The sequence below is a fragment of the Anabrus simplex genome, chromosome 1 (assembly GCF_040414725.1).
Source record: "Anabrus simplex isolate iqAnaSimp1 chromosome 1, ASM4041472v1, whole genome shotgun sequence".
Taxonomy (NCBI): domain Eukaryota; kingdom Metazoa; phylum Arthropoda; class Insecta; order Orthoptera; family Tettigoniidae; genus Anabrus; species Anabrus simplex.
The window spans coordinates 1,234,517,643-1,234,532,049 of record NC_090265.1 but is presented as its reverse complement, the minus strand read 5'-3'; the positions used below and the strand labels follow the sequence as shown (position 1 = coordinate 1,234,532,049).

Here is a 14,407-nt window from a genome sequence, read left to right as displayed (position 1 = left end):
GGGATTGATGTTGTTGTTTGTAGGAAACTCTTCCTCGATTTCAATCTTGATGGGTGGGCGTGGATGTCATGGATCTGTTTCTTCTTCTCAATCTCTGCTGCAACTTGTCTCCTAACATCTGGAGGTGCTACTCCCATAAATGGAAAGATCTTATTAACAGGAGTTGGTCATAAACAGTCTGTAACAATGCAACCTGTCTCATGGAGGGCAACATTCATTTGGTTTGTATGAGTCGAATTCCTCCAGACTGGAGCAGCATACTTGGCAGCAGAGAAACACAGGGCAAGGGCAGATGTACGGAGGGGTTAGGCTGTGCTCCCCATACCGAAGCTCTCCAATTGTGATAAAAATCCATCCTGGAGGACTGTTATCACTTAGGTTTCACCTCTATTTGGACATTTCTGTTTGTGTTCTGAAAATGAATTCATCTATGTTCTTTTGCATACTTCAACAGTAAAGAATAAATGTTTAGTTGGTAATATACCTGGGTGTGAGGTATTGTTTTGTGGAGCATGGCATATGTTCAAAAACATGTTCCCCTAATTCTTTTGAACTGCATATTTTAGTGTTGCCCTGAGAATACAAACTTTCAGTAGCATCTATGAAAACAAATTTTGAGAAATAGCAAAGAAAGAAGAAAGGGAAAGGAAAGGTATTGTAAAACTTGAGGAATGATACTTTAATAAAGTGGAAAGCTCAGGCAGGTCAAGCTGATGCAGGATTCAGGGTTAAACATACAGATCAGTGAAAAGATACTACAGGGAAGTGTATTTGTCAGAGTGTGAGGAACTTGATCTGGAAAAAGAATACCAAAGTACCAAAGAAGTGTAAATAAGTGATATATGTGTTATCGCCCTGTACTGACATTTTCAACAGAGACCTAGTCACTGATGAAAAGACAGGAGAGTAAAATACAGGGCAGTGAGATGATATTTTTAAGAAGTATGATAGGAAAGACAAGATAGCATAGAGTGAGACATAAGAATGTTGATAGTAAATTGAAGTGGAAAAGCATTCCAACTGAATGGAGAGAAATAAACCAAGATGGTTTGGACATGTTACAAGGATTGAAGAGGGTAGAGTACCAAAGCATATGATGAGGCTAAGAATGAAGGAAGTAGAATAGGATGCAGGCCCAGACCATTGTCGTCTCAGTCTCTATATACTGCCTGCTCTGTGCCATAAGAATTGCGTTTACAGCGACATTGCAGATGGCAGCACTTACTGCACCCACAGCACATGTTGGTTAAATGAGAGTTCGTCCGTAAGACCAATATAAAATGAAAAATAATCCTTAACATGTTACTAATTGAGACGACAATGCACATAAAGAAACTAACATTTCACATTTGAGCTTGGCTTAAGATAAAGAAATGTGAAATATACAAAATATTACCAGTTACAGTAGATATATTAGGATCATCCCATTGCTGCATGATATTTAAAAATTTCAGAATTTTCACTGGAGCACCCTTTCAGTCGTTTTCTTACTTTTATTTACCAGAAGTGAATGCACAAATTTTTCTAACACTATTTCGCTGACCCTTTTTTCATGACCAGATTTCAGGATACGTTTAATAGCACATACTGCAGTGTGTGCATTTTGTTGTGTCATTATAACCACCACCTAATCTCACTGCACTAAATAGAGCTTTTATTGCATCTCCAGAAAATCACCTAGTGAGAATATAAAAAAAAAATTACAACAGATAAGACACACATTCCACTATAGATTTCACAGTTAGCAAGACAGCATCTGCCGTCTCTTTAGTCAGACGCTTCAGTTTTGCATGTTTTGATTCCAACTGAATTATTTTAACATACTCGATGAAATCATCATTAACCATTGTAGTATTTTATTTGCTGGTGAATAGAAATGTACACAATCTGGATTGTTTTGTCAAATGTGCTGAGTTCTGTCAATGGCGTCATGGAATGAGAAAAATTTGTAAATTGATTCCATGAAGCGCACTGTTCATTTCGCATATGAAAAGTCTAAACTTGTGTTCATAAACAGGCATGGTTTTCTTCCATGAAGCGAATAGCAGCAATAACCGCTGGGGAAATTCTTTTACAGCAGAACATTAATCCTTTCCAAATTCCTCTGTTCAATGTGTTTTTCGTAATACCGAACAGGCTTGACTGTCAAGTCTCTCTGGAGGCAATAAACTTCTTTCACATATTTGGAGGTGATGCCATTGCTGTCGTTTCTCCGTTGAGGAACTGGGATCTCACATTTTTTATCAAATGGTAGTAGTCAAAACTGAAAAGAAGTTTACAACTGGGATCACATTGATGAGTCACACAGGTTCTCACTTTTCCCTCTCCAAAATGTTTAAACACAGAAACATTGATTCTGTGATTGTCAGTCAACGGCATTAATCATTTCTGAACTAAAAGGAATAGATCGGAGTCTTCTAAGCCTTTAATGAGGAAGTAAGCAGCAGGAATAGGGAACTTTTTTGAAAGTCTGCTTACAACACAACACAACAGTTTATTCACAAGAGCAGGAGATTTTCCAATATCTGTGCTGCATACACCTTCAACATTGACCACGCAAACAAACTTATCACTGGTTCGGTCATAGAGGAGCCGTACCAAATTAGCCGTTTTATTGGCAGTCACTGTTACACTCCTCTCTGTGTCGGAACAGGTATTTCAGATTCCCTATGGGAATCAACATCTATATCAAAGATAGGTCTTACGGCGACGATGAGACAGGAAAGGGCTAGGAGTGGGAAGGAAGCGGCCGTGGCCTTAATTAAGGTACAGCCCCAGCATTTGTCTGGTGTGAAAATGGGAAACCACGGAAAACCATTTTCAGGGCTGCCGACAGTGGGGTTTGAATCTACTATCTCCCGAATACTGGATACTGGCCACACTTAAGCGACTGCAGCTATCGAGCTCAGTATTGAATCACACTGAACCAGATTATTATTTGATGAAAGATTGGGAAGATTTTTCAAAGGTGCGAGAATTAACAGGCTTGCTGTACTATGACTGTATACCCTACCCGCTATTGTTCATACCACGTGATGTCACAGCGCTGCAGCCAATGGGAGTTTCAATCGCAGGAGTAGCCTACCTAGTAGTATAGTTAGTGTCGGTGCGACGTAAAACAACTAGCAAAAAAAGTTTGATTCAATAAGTACCAATACTTCCAATAGATTTAAAAGCAAGATGAGTGAAAATGCGTTAAATTTTGTCACATATTTTGTAACTAGCAAATACATGGCATATAATATGATAAAAAAATAAAATATTGCCATGCAACTCAAAATGATTAATTTCTTTCCTGATGAAGTAAACATTTAGTTCAAATGGCATAGAAAACTATGCATCATATCGACATCTTTATGGAATGATATTAAAGTATTAAAACTTATATGTCAGGAGACTTCATTGATTGATGAACCAGCCCAAAACTTACCCTTCTTTTTGGCATATTTTCTCAGTGCTAGGTATTTAAATGCCATATCCTAATAAATTATTTTTTTATGGAATACTGGAAATTTTGTCTTAATAATGGAAATAAGAGTTTTCATTACATTTTTGCATTTGGATACAGTCTTTCCATGAAACACACCAAATATAACTTTGAACTGGGCTACATTTTGTAACCACTCATGACTGGGATGTGTGAGGCCCCCTTTTGAAATAACCGAGATCCAGCCACAGGTCTCTTCTCGTGGCAGTGAATAGTTTTCTTCTGAGGCACTAAGAGTTTCATCAGTTGAGCGACACTTGAAAGCCACATAACAAGTGAGGTATTTTAGGGCATCTCAGGTGACATCCTCCCCTTTTACTGACTGACAAGAACTCTCCTCCCTTAACAACTCAGTTTTGACACTTTAAAAGATGAGGTACATCACAGAAAACCCACACTTTTCTTAATTTGTCCACAGGATTATAAAAGAAAGTTTTGGTCATATTTACTTGCATAACACTTACGTGCCGCGTCAACCACATTAATGTGACAAGCTTCAGTGTTTGTTGTAATGTCCTACAGAAGTTCGGCTGTCATGGCCTTGTCAAAGTCATAATACACAGGTTGTTTCCATTGAGAAAACAAACCTCGAACCATGACTACAAGGGCATTCCTGTGGGGGGGCCCAGTATGACATCATCTGTTGAACCATAACAAATACGAGAGTCAATATTTATCTCATCAAAATTCAAGACAGCATATTATTCCAGACTTTGAAAATTTACTGCACAAGATTTTAATAAACGGAGCACTTCCTTCAAAACACCAGGTCTGCATTTCAGTTTTCGTATCCATCTGCAATGTTGATCTTGAATCTTCTCAGGACCATTTCAGTCTTTTCTTCACGCTTACAAGACACCGTATCTGTCCTGCTGTAAAACATTTTGACAGTATTTTCTCCATCTCTTTTCTGATAACATTTTGTGTCGTTTTATGTAGTGACAGTTGTCTTTTGATTGATACGACATAGCTTAGAACTCTACATTTTTTAAGCACATCTTTTGAATCTTTCAGTGTCACCAAAGTAGCAGCATGCTTCCTTTTTAATGCTTCAACTTGACCTTGAAGTTTTTCTATTTCTTTTTGCTTATCATCTTCAATTGTGTCAGTAATAAGAGTTTTGAGTTTACTCTCCTTAGGGGATAATGTAGTGAGAGTAGACATCGCCCGTTTCCTGATATTTTAGCCTTTGTGCCGTACATCTCATTCAGTAGAGACCTGTGGCATGCCAATACATGAACAGCATTTTGGACACCATTAGGCCAAAGTTTTCAAAGCAGCTTATGCCATTGGATATGGATATGGAAGTAAAGAATACATACCTGTGATGTAGTTTCACTTGTACTAGGTCCTTCAGTAGTAAAACCTCATTGCTAGTTGGGAATAAATTGAGATGGCATATCATCTGGGGATAATATTTTCTTGGTGGGCAAACCTAAAATCACATTTTTCATATCTCACTCATAATCCGTTGGAAGGAAATGAACAGAACATGCATGAGAATTGTCCAGATTAAACTTATCAGTTTGCTTACAGTGACAAATCCACAAATGCTTTAACTCATCAGTTTTTGGACACCTGTGATACGTAACACTGGTACATTTAAATCCTTTATAAATACGACTTTTAACATTTTCACTCAATATAATTACACTGCATGGGTTCACACCAGACCAAAGCACAAAGCAGAATTAACTGAAAAGACTGTACTAGAAACACGTGTTTCATCAGTAGGGCGGCTGAGTCATGACGGTGAGTCATGACGTCATGCAGAAAGCAGCCAGGGTAAGAAACAACTGTGCGCAATGCTGGAAGACAGCTCCTTGGTGTACACCATTGAAAATATCAGACCCTACTGCTGCAGGTCATTGTTGGTATCTTACCTTACTGGTTACTGGTATATGATTCATGTATGGTACCGTGCATAATTTTTGAACTGTTTGAGAATTGTACTTACTGAAACATCAGAACATTTGAAGAGTAAATGCCAGTCCCACAGATGCCAATTAATTTGGGCAGACTTCTTTTATGCTAATACTCCATGAGTATATTAAGTATATATATACACTAGCAAGATACCCGTGCTTTGCTACGGTATTATAATGAAATTTATAATTGAATGCTTTACGTTTTATATATAATCCGCCAAAATTCGCAATCTAACTCGTTTTCTGAGAGGATCCGCCAAAATTCGTGATCTGACTCATTTTCTGAGAGATTACGGCAAAGTTCCTCCCATTTTTAATCTTTGTTTCCAGCAATCGATTTCGTACTTCCTGGGCTAGGTCCAGGTATTCCACCCGGCCAGTTGGGTCCCTAAATCTTTGCCATCTTTTCCTATAAGCATTTTAATACGGATCAAATCCTTGAGGAGACCTGGCGTGGTGTTGTCTTGGGTGCCCTGGCAGTACTGAACCCGCAACCGGACTGCAATCGTAGTCATTACCCGGCCAAGACCTGTTTCCAGCGCGATCTGCACATTTTGACGATGGTCCAGAACATTATTATTATTATTATTATTATTATTATTATTATTATTATTATTATTATTATTATTATTATTGATGGTCTGGAACCCATAGCAAGATGCAAGACCGCTAATTGGCGGTAAATTATATCTTCTGCCATTGTCGTTGCTGACAATGTGAGCAGCACCATCGTCGTGCGTAGGCAAGTGCGCGAGATTTCTGGCGACACGAATGATATACTTCCGGGAATTATTGACCTTATTATAGAGGTGAACAATTGCGCGGTCAATATCATTCATATCGTTTATTTCAAATGTGTTTAAATTTTTATTTATATGCCGGGAGAATCTACTGTAATCTAACTTTATGTACTCCAAAGGAAAAGATGGTTCTTGAAAACAAACCCAGGAAAGATTAAAAATGATCAGTTTATGATCAGAATAAATACATTATGAACAGTAAAATCAATTGGTCTCAACTCCTTTTTCACCCCACTGTCATTAAGTTGATTTACCCCTCCCCCCCAAAAAAAGATGGCAAGTTTCCTTATGTTTAAAGGAGATTCCAAATACCAATGTTCACATCTGTTACCTTCAGTTCTGAGATATAAGTATCCCCATAAAAAGAATTAACTTTTTTCACTTCCTTTCACACTCCCCCCACCCCTTAAATGAATTTCCCATTAAAATACTTGTCTCTTTAATAGTAAAGGATCTTCTAAATACCAATTATCACGACTCTAACATCTTCAGTTTTGGAGATATGTGTCCACATAAAATGAATTCAAATCCTTTTAACCCCGCCCCCAAAATGATTCCACCCCAAAATGCCTTTTTCTTTGTTTTTAAAGGAGATCCAAATATCAATTTTTATGTCTGTAACAACTTTAGTTTTTATTAGATGTAAGTATCCTCATACAAATTCAATTAATTTTTCAATTTTTCACACCCCCCTTTCATTGGATTTTCCGAGAATACATGTTTGTTTAATTTTAAAGCAGATTCCAAATACCAATTTTCACGTCTGCAAAATCTTTCGTTTTTGAGATAATAGTATCCTCATACAAATAATTCAACTAAATTTTCAATTTCTCTCCACCCTTTAGATGGATTTCCGAAAACAAAAAATACGTATTCCTTTATTTTGAAACGAAATTCCAAATACCAAATTTCACGTCTGTAACATCTTCAGCTTTTGAGATATCAGTATCCAAATTAGAAGAATTCAACCCCATTTTCAGTCACTTTGACCCCTCCACCCAAGTGGTTTTTTAGAAAACAAAAAAATACATGTTTCTTTATTTTCAATAGAGATTACTATTTTTCACTTCGGTAACATGTTAAGGTTTTGAGATATACAGTACTGTAGAAATGCTCATTTTAAAATTTCACCCCCTTTTTAGTTCCCCTTAAGTGGGGTTTCCAAAAGCAAATCATCTATGTTTCTTTACTTTTACAGGAGATTCCAAATACCAATTTTTATGTCTGTAACATTTTACGTTTCTGAGATATACTGTAGATACAGCCTTTCTAAAAATTCACCCCAATTTGCCACTCCTGTTTAATTAGATTTTCCAAAAAAAAAAGTTTCTTTATTTTCAAAGGTGATCCCAAATACCAATTTTCAGGTCTGTAATATCTTCTGTCTCTGAGATATAAGTGCCCTCATTTAAGGCATTCAACCCCTTTTTCACCCCTCCTATTGGGATTTTCCGTAAACAAAAAATATGTGTTCCTTTATTTTTAAAGGGGATTCTAAATACCAATTTTTACATCTGTACACTTTGAAAGTTTTGATACTCATTTTAAAAATTCACCCCCCTTTTCAATCCCTCACCATTAATTTGATTTTCCAAAAACAAATAATCTGTGTTTCTTTATTTTTAATGGAGATGCCAAATACCAATTTTCAGGTCCGTAATATCTTCAGTTTCTGAGATATAAGTATCCTCATTAAAGACATTCAACCCCCTTTTCACCTTTTTCCACCCTTCCTATTGGGATTTTCCAAAAACAAAAAGTACATGTTTCTTTATTTTTAAAGGAGATTCTAAATACCAATTTTTACATCTATAAACTTAAAAAGTTTTGAGATATAGATACACTCATTTTAAAAATTCACCCCATTTTCACCCCCATTAATTGAATTTACCAAAAACAAAAAATACATGTTTCTTTATTTTTAAAGGAGATCCCAAACAAATTTTCATGTCTGTAATATATTCAGTTTCTGAGATATAAGTATCCTCATTCTTCTTCTTAAGACGCCGTCTCCGAGCGGAGGTTGGCGATCCACGTAACTAGCTCTGATCTTGACAGCGCAGAATGGAATGCCATTTCTGAAGTACAGCAGTGCCATCTTCGAAGGTCTTTCAGCCATGAATTTCTTTTTCTTCCAACAGATCTCTTCCCCTGTATCTTCCCTTCGATAATAAGCTGTAATAACTGATACCTCTCACCTCTCATGATATGCCCTAGATATTGCGTTTTCCTCTGTTTTAAGGTGAGCAGTAGTTCTTTCTGCTTTTTCATCCGACGAAGGACCTTGGCATTTGAGATTTTCATTACCCAGGATATCCGCAAGAGATGGCGATACAGGAACATTTCGAAGGCATCAATACGTTTTTCTATGATTGGATCCAGAGTCCAGCTTTCACATCCATATAGGAGAACAGAAAATATATAGCAGCGGATCATACGAATTCGTAGTTGGAGACTGAGATCTGACCTCACAAAGAATTTCTTCATGGTAATGAATTGTTCCTGGCCTGCTCAATTCTAGATATTATCTTCCGTTTGGAGTTACATTGGTCATCCAAGATGGTACCCAGATATTTGAGAGAAGACACTTGCTCAACTATTTTATCTTTTATTGTGAGATTTGTCCGAATTGTCTTCTTAGAGAACACCATCAGTTTCATCTTTGAGGGGTTAACATATAATCCAAACTCTTCACTGTGCTGAACTAAGGAGTTTATCATGCACTGAAGGGCAGGCATGTCATCAGCTATGACAACAGTATCATCTGCATATCTGATGTTGTTGATGATTTTCCCGTTAATTTTGATCCCACCATAGTCTTCCAATGTTTCTTTAAAGATTGCCTCCGAGTAAATGTTAAACAACAGAGGTGACAGTACACAACCCTGGCGGACGCCCTTCCTGATCGAAGCAGTTTCTGAAGTTCCTTGATCAGTTTTGACATTTGCAAACTGATTCCAGTACAGGTTACTGATTATACGTAAGTCACCGGAGTCAATACCTGTTGATCTCAGAATCTCTATCAGCTTATTGTGCCTGACACAATCAAAAGCTTTTTTATAGTCTGTAAAACAGGCATAGACATCAACATTCATATCTCTGCACCTCTGTAACGACACATTTAACGAGAAGAGCGCCTCATGTGTACCAACGCCATTTGCAAACTGATTTCATTACAGGTTACTGATTATACGTAAGTCACCGGAGTCAATACCTGTTGATCTCAGAATCTCTATCAGCTTATTGTGCCTGACACAATCAAAAGCTTTTTTATAGTCTATAAAACAGGCATAGACATCAACATTCATATCTCTGCACCTCTGTAACAACACATTTAACGAGAAGAGTGCCTCATGTGTACCAACGCCATTCCAGAACTCCTCATCCGAGCAGGTGTGGTCCCTGCCCAGGCGATGTCCAGCGCCATCCCAGGACTCGGAGGTACCAACCAGCCACGACACTTCCATGCTGCTGTACGAAGGTGATATGAACTTGCTTTTGATGATCAATAAACTCAATTTATCAAAAGAATCTCTAAAATTGATAACTATACCCCTCTCTGTACCAACTCTAATGATAAAGCCATTCCCTAGGATAAGATCCATGCTCGTTAATTTAATATGAAGCGCCTTAAAGTTATGAACACTTTTTACGGGTACAACATGTATCGGGAGAAATACCATCAGACTGGCTGAAATCAACCTTCATACCACTACCGAAGAAGCCTAACTTGTCTCAGTGCGATGATTATCGTATGATAAGTTTGATGTCTCACGTGCTCAAAATATTCTTGCAAATCATTCACACTAGAATATACAAAAAATGTGAATCCCACATGGATCAGGATCAGTTCGGTACCAATGTGTCAATACGACAAAGTTCCAACACGATGCTCGCAGAAAATAACAAAGTCCCAATCAGGCACTTCAAGAATATGATAAAGTCCCGACACAACACTTAGAGAAAATACCGAAGTTCCAATACTTGGATTTCGACGACTGTCAACTAGAAGTTCGACACACACAATACTCCTCCTGTCACCCGTGTCACAGAGACGCCGGAGTGACAGATACTGAATTCGTAGGTCGGGTGGTCCTCCTTTTATACCCGTCCGCGTGGAAGTGTCTAGAACCCGGGTATTGTCTACCCTTATATCTCCTAAAGTATTCGGTGGATTTCCCTGAAATCTTGACAGATTACGTCCATTGTAATGGTTTTTAAGATGGCAGTGTCGAAATCGTGATAAAGTAGCGCAAAATGTACTTTTGAGGGTAAGCTGGAACATTACCATATATGGTTGCGTATAGCTGGCTTACGGCGGCCACGTCACTCGCTGGGTACGTCACTGCGTTCGGCGGGCTGCCTACCTTCCACCTCGTGAGAAGTTCAACAAACATACTTCGGACTTCTCTCGTAGCGGCGTTCCCGGTACAATATATTTGATTGAATAATGATGTTAAGATATTGAGGCCGGTAGATTCCTGTTCTGTTATTACTTTGAGAACTTCAGCGTACACACCGTCGGGTCCAGTTGCTTTACCATTCTTTTGAAGTTTTACGGCATGTACAACTTCACTTTTTGTTATTTCAGGGCATTTTCATTTATTCTCTCGTCAGGTGAAGGAGGATCATTTCTGTCATCTTTGAAGAGATTAAAGACATTCAACCCCTTTTTCACCCATTTTCACCCCTCCTATTGGGATTTTCCGAAAACAAAAAATACCTGTTTCTTTATTTTTTATGAAGATTCTAAATACCAATTTTTACATCTCTAAACTTTCAAAGTTTTGAGATATAGATACACTCATTTTAAAAATTCACCCCCCTTTTGACCCTCCCATTAATTGGAATTTCCAAAAACAAAAAATATGTGTTTATTTTTAAAAGGGATCAAAAGTACCAATTTTCAGGTCTGTAATATCTTCAATTTCTGAGATATAAGTACCGGTATCCTGATTAAAGGCATTCAACCCCCTTTTCACCCTTTTTCACCCCTCCTATTGGGATTTTCCAAAAACAAAATACGTGTTTCCTTGTTTTTAAAGATTCTAAACACCAATTTTTACATGTGTAAACCTCTAAAGTTTTGAGATATAGATACACTCATTTTAAAATTTCACACCCCTTTTCACCCCCTTAGCGACGGTATATCAAAATATCCTCTCTTAGCGAGCACCTACATCTTAATATGAATGTATCCCCAAAATTTCATTTCTTTACGTCCAGTAGTTTCGGCTCGGCGATGATGAATCAGTTAGTCAGTCAGTCAGTACAAGTTCTTCTATATATATAGATAAGTATCCTCATACAATTGATTCAATTAATTTTTCAATTTTTTCACCTCCCCCCTCCCTTCATTGGATTTTCCAAGAATACGTGTTTCGTTACTTTAACAGGAGGTTCCAAATACCAGTTTTTACGTCTGTAACATTTTACGTTTCTAGCTAGTTGGTTTACGTCGCTCCGACACATATAGGTCTTATGGCGACGATGGGATAGGAAAGGCCTAGGAGTTGGAAGGAAGTGGCCGTGGCCTTAATTAAGGTACAGCCCCAGCATTTGCCTGGTGTGAAAATGGGAAACCACCAAAAAACATCTTCAGGGCTGCCGACAGTGGGATTCGAACCCACTATCTCCCAGATGCAAGCTCACAGCCGCGTGCCCTTGACCGCATGGCCAACTCGCCCGGTATTTTACGTTTCTGAGATATACTGTAGATATAGTCTTTCTAAAAATTCACCCCAATTTGTCACTCCTATTTAACCACCATTAATTAGATTTTCCAAAAACAAAAAATAAATGTTTCTGTATTTTTAAAGGAGATTCCATATCCCCTTACTCGCACATTTCATCCCTCCTATTGGGACTTACAGAAAACAGGAAAATAAGTGTTCTTTTATTTTTAAAGGTGATTCAAATATCAATTTTTACATCTGCAAACTTTTAAAGTTTTGAGATATAGATACACTCATTTTTAAAATTACACTCCCCCCCTTTCAACCCCACTATTTGGATTTTCTAAAAACAAAGCATACATGTTCCTTTATTTTTAAAGGAGATCCCAAATACCGATTTTCAGGTCTGTAACATCTTCAGTTTCTGAGATATAAGGATCCTTATTAAAGGCATTCAATCATTTTTCACCCCTTTTCACCCGTCCTATTGGGATTTTCCAAAAACAAAAAAATGCGTGTTTCTTTATTTTGAAAAGAGATTCTAAGTACCAATTTTTACATCTGTAAACTTTTAAAGTTTTGATATATATATATATATATATATATACATACACTCATTTTAAAAATTTACCCCCCTTTCAACCCTCCACTATTTCGATTTTCCAAAAACAAAATGTACATGTTTCTTTGTTTTTAAAGGAGATCCCGAATACCATTTTTCAGGTTTGTAATATGTTCAGTTTCTGAGATATAAGTATCCTCATTAAAGGCATTCAACCCATTTTTCACTCCTTTACACCCCTCCTATTGGGATTTTCCGAAAACAAAAAATACATATTTCTTTATTCTGAAGGGAGATTCTAAATGCCAATTTTTACATCTGTAAACTTTTACAGTTTGGAGATATAGATACACACATTTTAAAAATTCACCCCCCTTTAAACCCTTCATTATTTGGATTTTCCAAAAACAAAAAACACATGTTTCTTTATTTTTAAATGATGTTCCAAATTTAAATTTTCATGACTGTAACATCTTCAGTTTTTGAGATATGTCTCCTCATAAAAGGTGTTCAACCCCTTTCCCCCCTTTTCTGCCCCCCCCCTTCATGGGATTTTCCGAAAATGAAAAAATACATGTTTCTTTATTTTTAAAGGAAATTTCAAATACCAATTTTTATTAATCTAAACCTTCAAGTTTTTGAGATATAGATATCCTCATTTTAAAAATTAACCCCCCCTTTTCACCCCCTTAGGGACGGAATATCCAAAAATCCTCCCTTAGCGATCACCTGCATGTTAATATGAATGTATCCCCAAAATAGATTTGTGTGAGTTATCACGGCCATCTGTGTGCAGTTGGCAGCTCTAAAATGGTGAATAATTAGTATTTTTGAAGGGAGATTGAATATTAAGTTTTTAGAGATTATTTGTTAAAAAGAAAAAAATGAAAATAATGTGACTACAGACTGGGGTGGCTGCACATGTTAAAGCACTATGGTTATGGAGCAAACTGTGCATTCGGGAACTGAGTGGGTTCGAGCCCCACTGTCCACTGTACTGAAAATTTTCACTTCCAGGCAAATGGCAGTACAGTTCCAGTTCATAGGCCTCAGTTGAGAATGTCAGAATTCTTTGTGACAATACTGTTTCTGTTTGTGCAAAAGTTGAGAAGTATGGCTGGGAGATACTCAAACATTCACCATACAACCCAGATCTTGCACCATTTGACGCTCACCTCTTTGGACTATTGAAGAAGGTCAACAGTTCCTGTCAGATTAGGAAGTGAAATCAGTTGTACACAATCAATCAATCAATCAATCAATCAATCAATCAATCAATCAATCAATCAATCAATCAATCAATCAATCAATCAATCAATCAATCAATCAATCAATCAATCAATCAATCAATCAATCAATCAATCAATCAATCAATCAATCAATCAATCAATCAATCAATCAATCAATCAATCAATCAATCAATCATCTGCATTTAGGGCAGTTTCCCAGGTGGTAGATTCCCTATCAATTGTATACCTCATATTTATTTATTTATTTGTTTATTTATTTAATTATTTATTTATTTATTTATTTATTTATTTATTTATTTATTTATTTATTTATTTATTTATTTATTTATTTATTTATTTATTTATTTATTTATTTATTTATTTTTACCGAGCTTTTTCTTAAATATTTTCAACAAACTTGGAAAGCTGACTATACTCTCAGAGAATAGAGTTCTATGAATGGTGCATATTCAATTTGGTGACAAGATGGGAGAAATATCTTGAGAGACTTGATACACATGTTGAAAAATAGGTAAAAACTGTAGGTTCTTGTATATTTCTTTAATATTTATTATTTAATTTAAAAAATCTTGTGTGCTACTTTTCAATGACCATGATAATTGGAACTATGAAGAAGAGACAGTTTTAGATATCATCTTGGCATTTTCCTGGAGATGAAATGGGGAAACTACTTCTAGAAGGGTTGAAAGTAGGATTTAAGTCCAC

At 36.7% G+C, this 14,407-nt stretch overlaps 1 protein-coding gene across 2 annotated transcripts in view; it reads right to left on the bottom strand.

The window, feature by feature from the left end:
• LOC136877844 (uncharacterized) overlaps positions 1 to 14,407 on the bottom strand; it is a 48,459-nt gene that overhangs the window by 16,962 nt on the left and 17,090 nt on the right. The gene's annotated exons all lie outside the window — the stretch shown is intronic.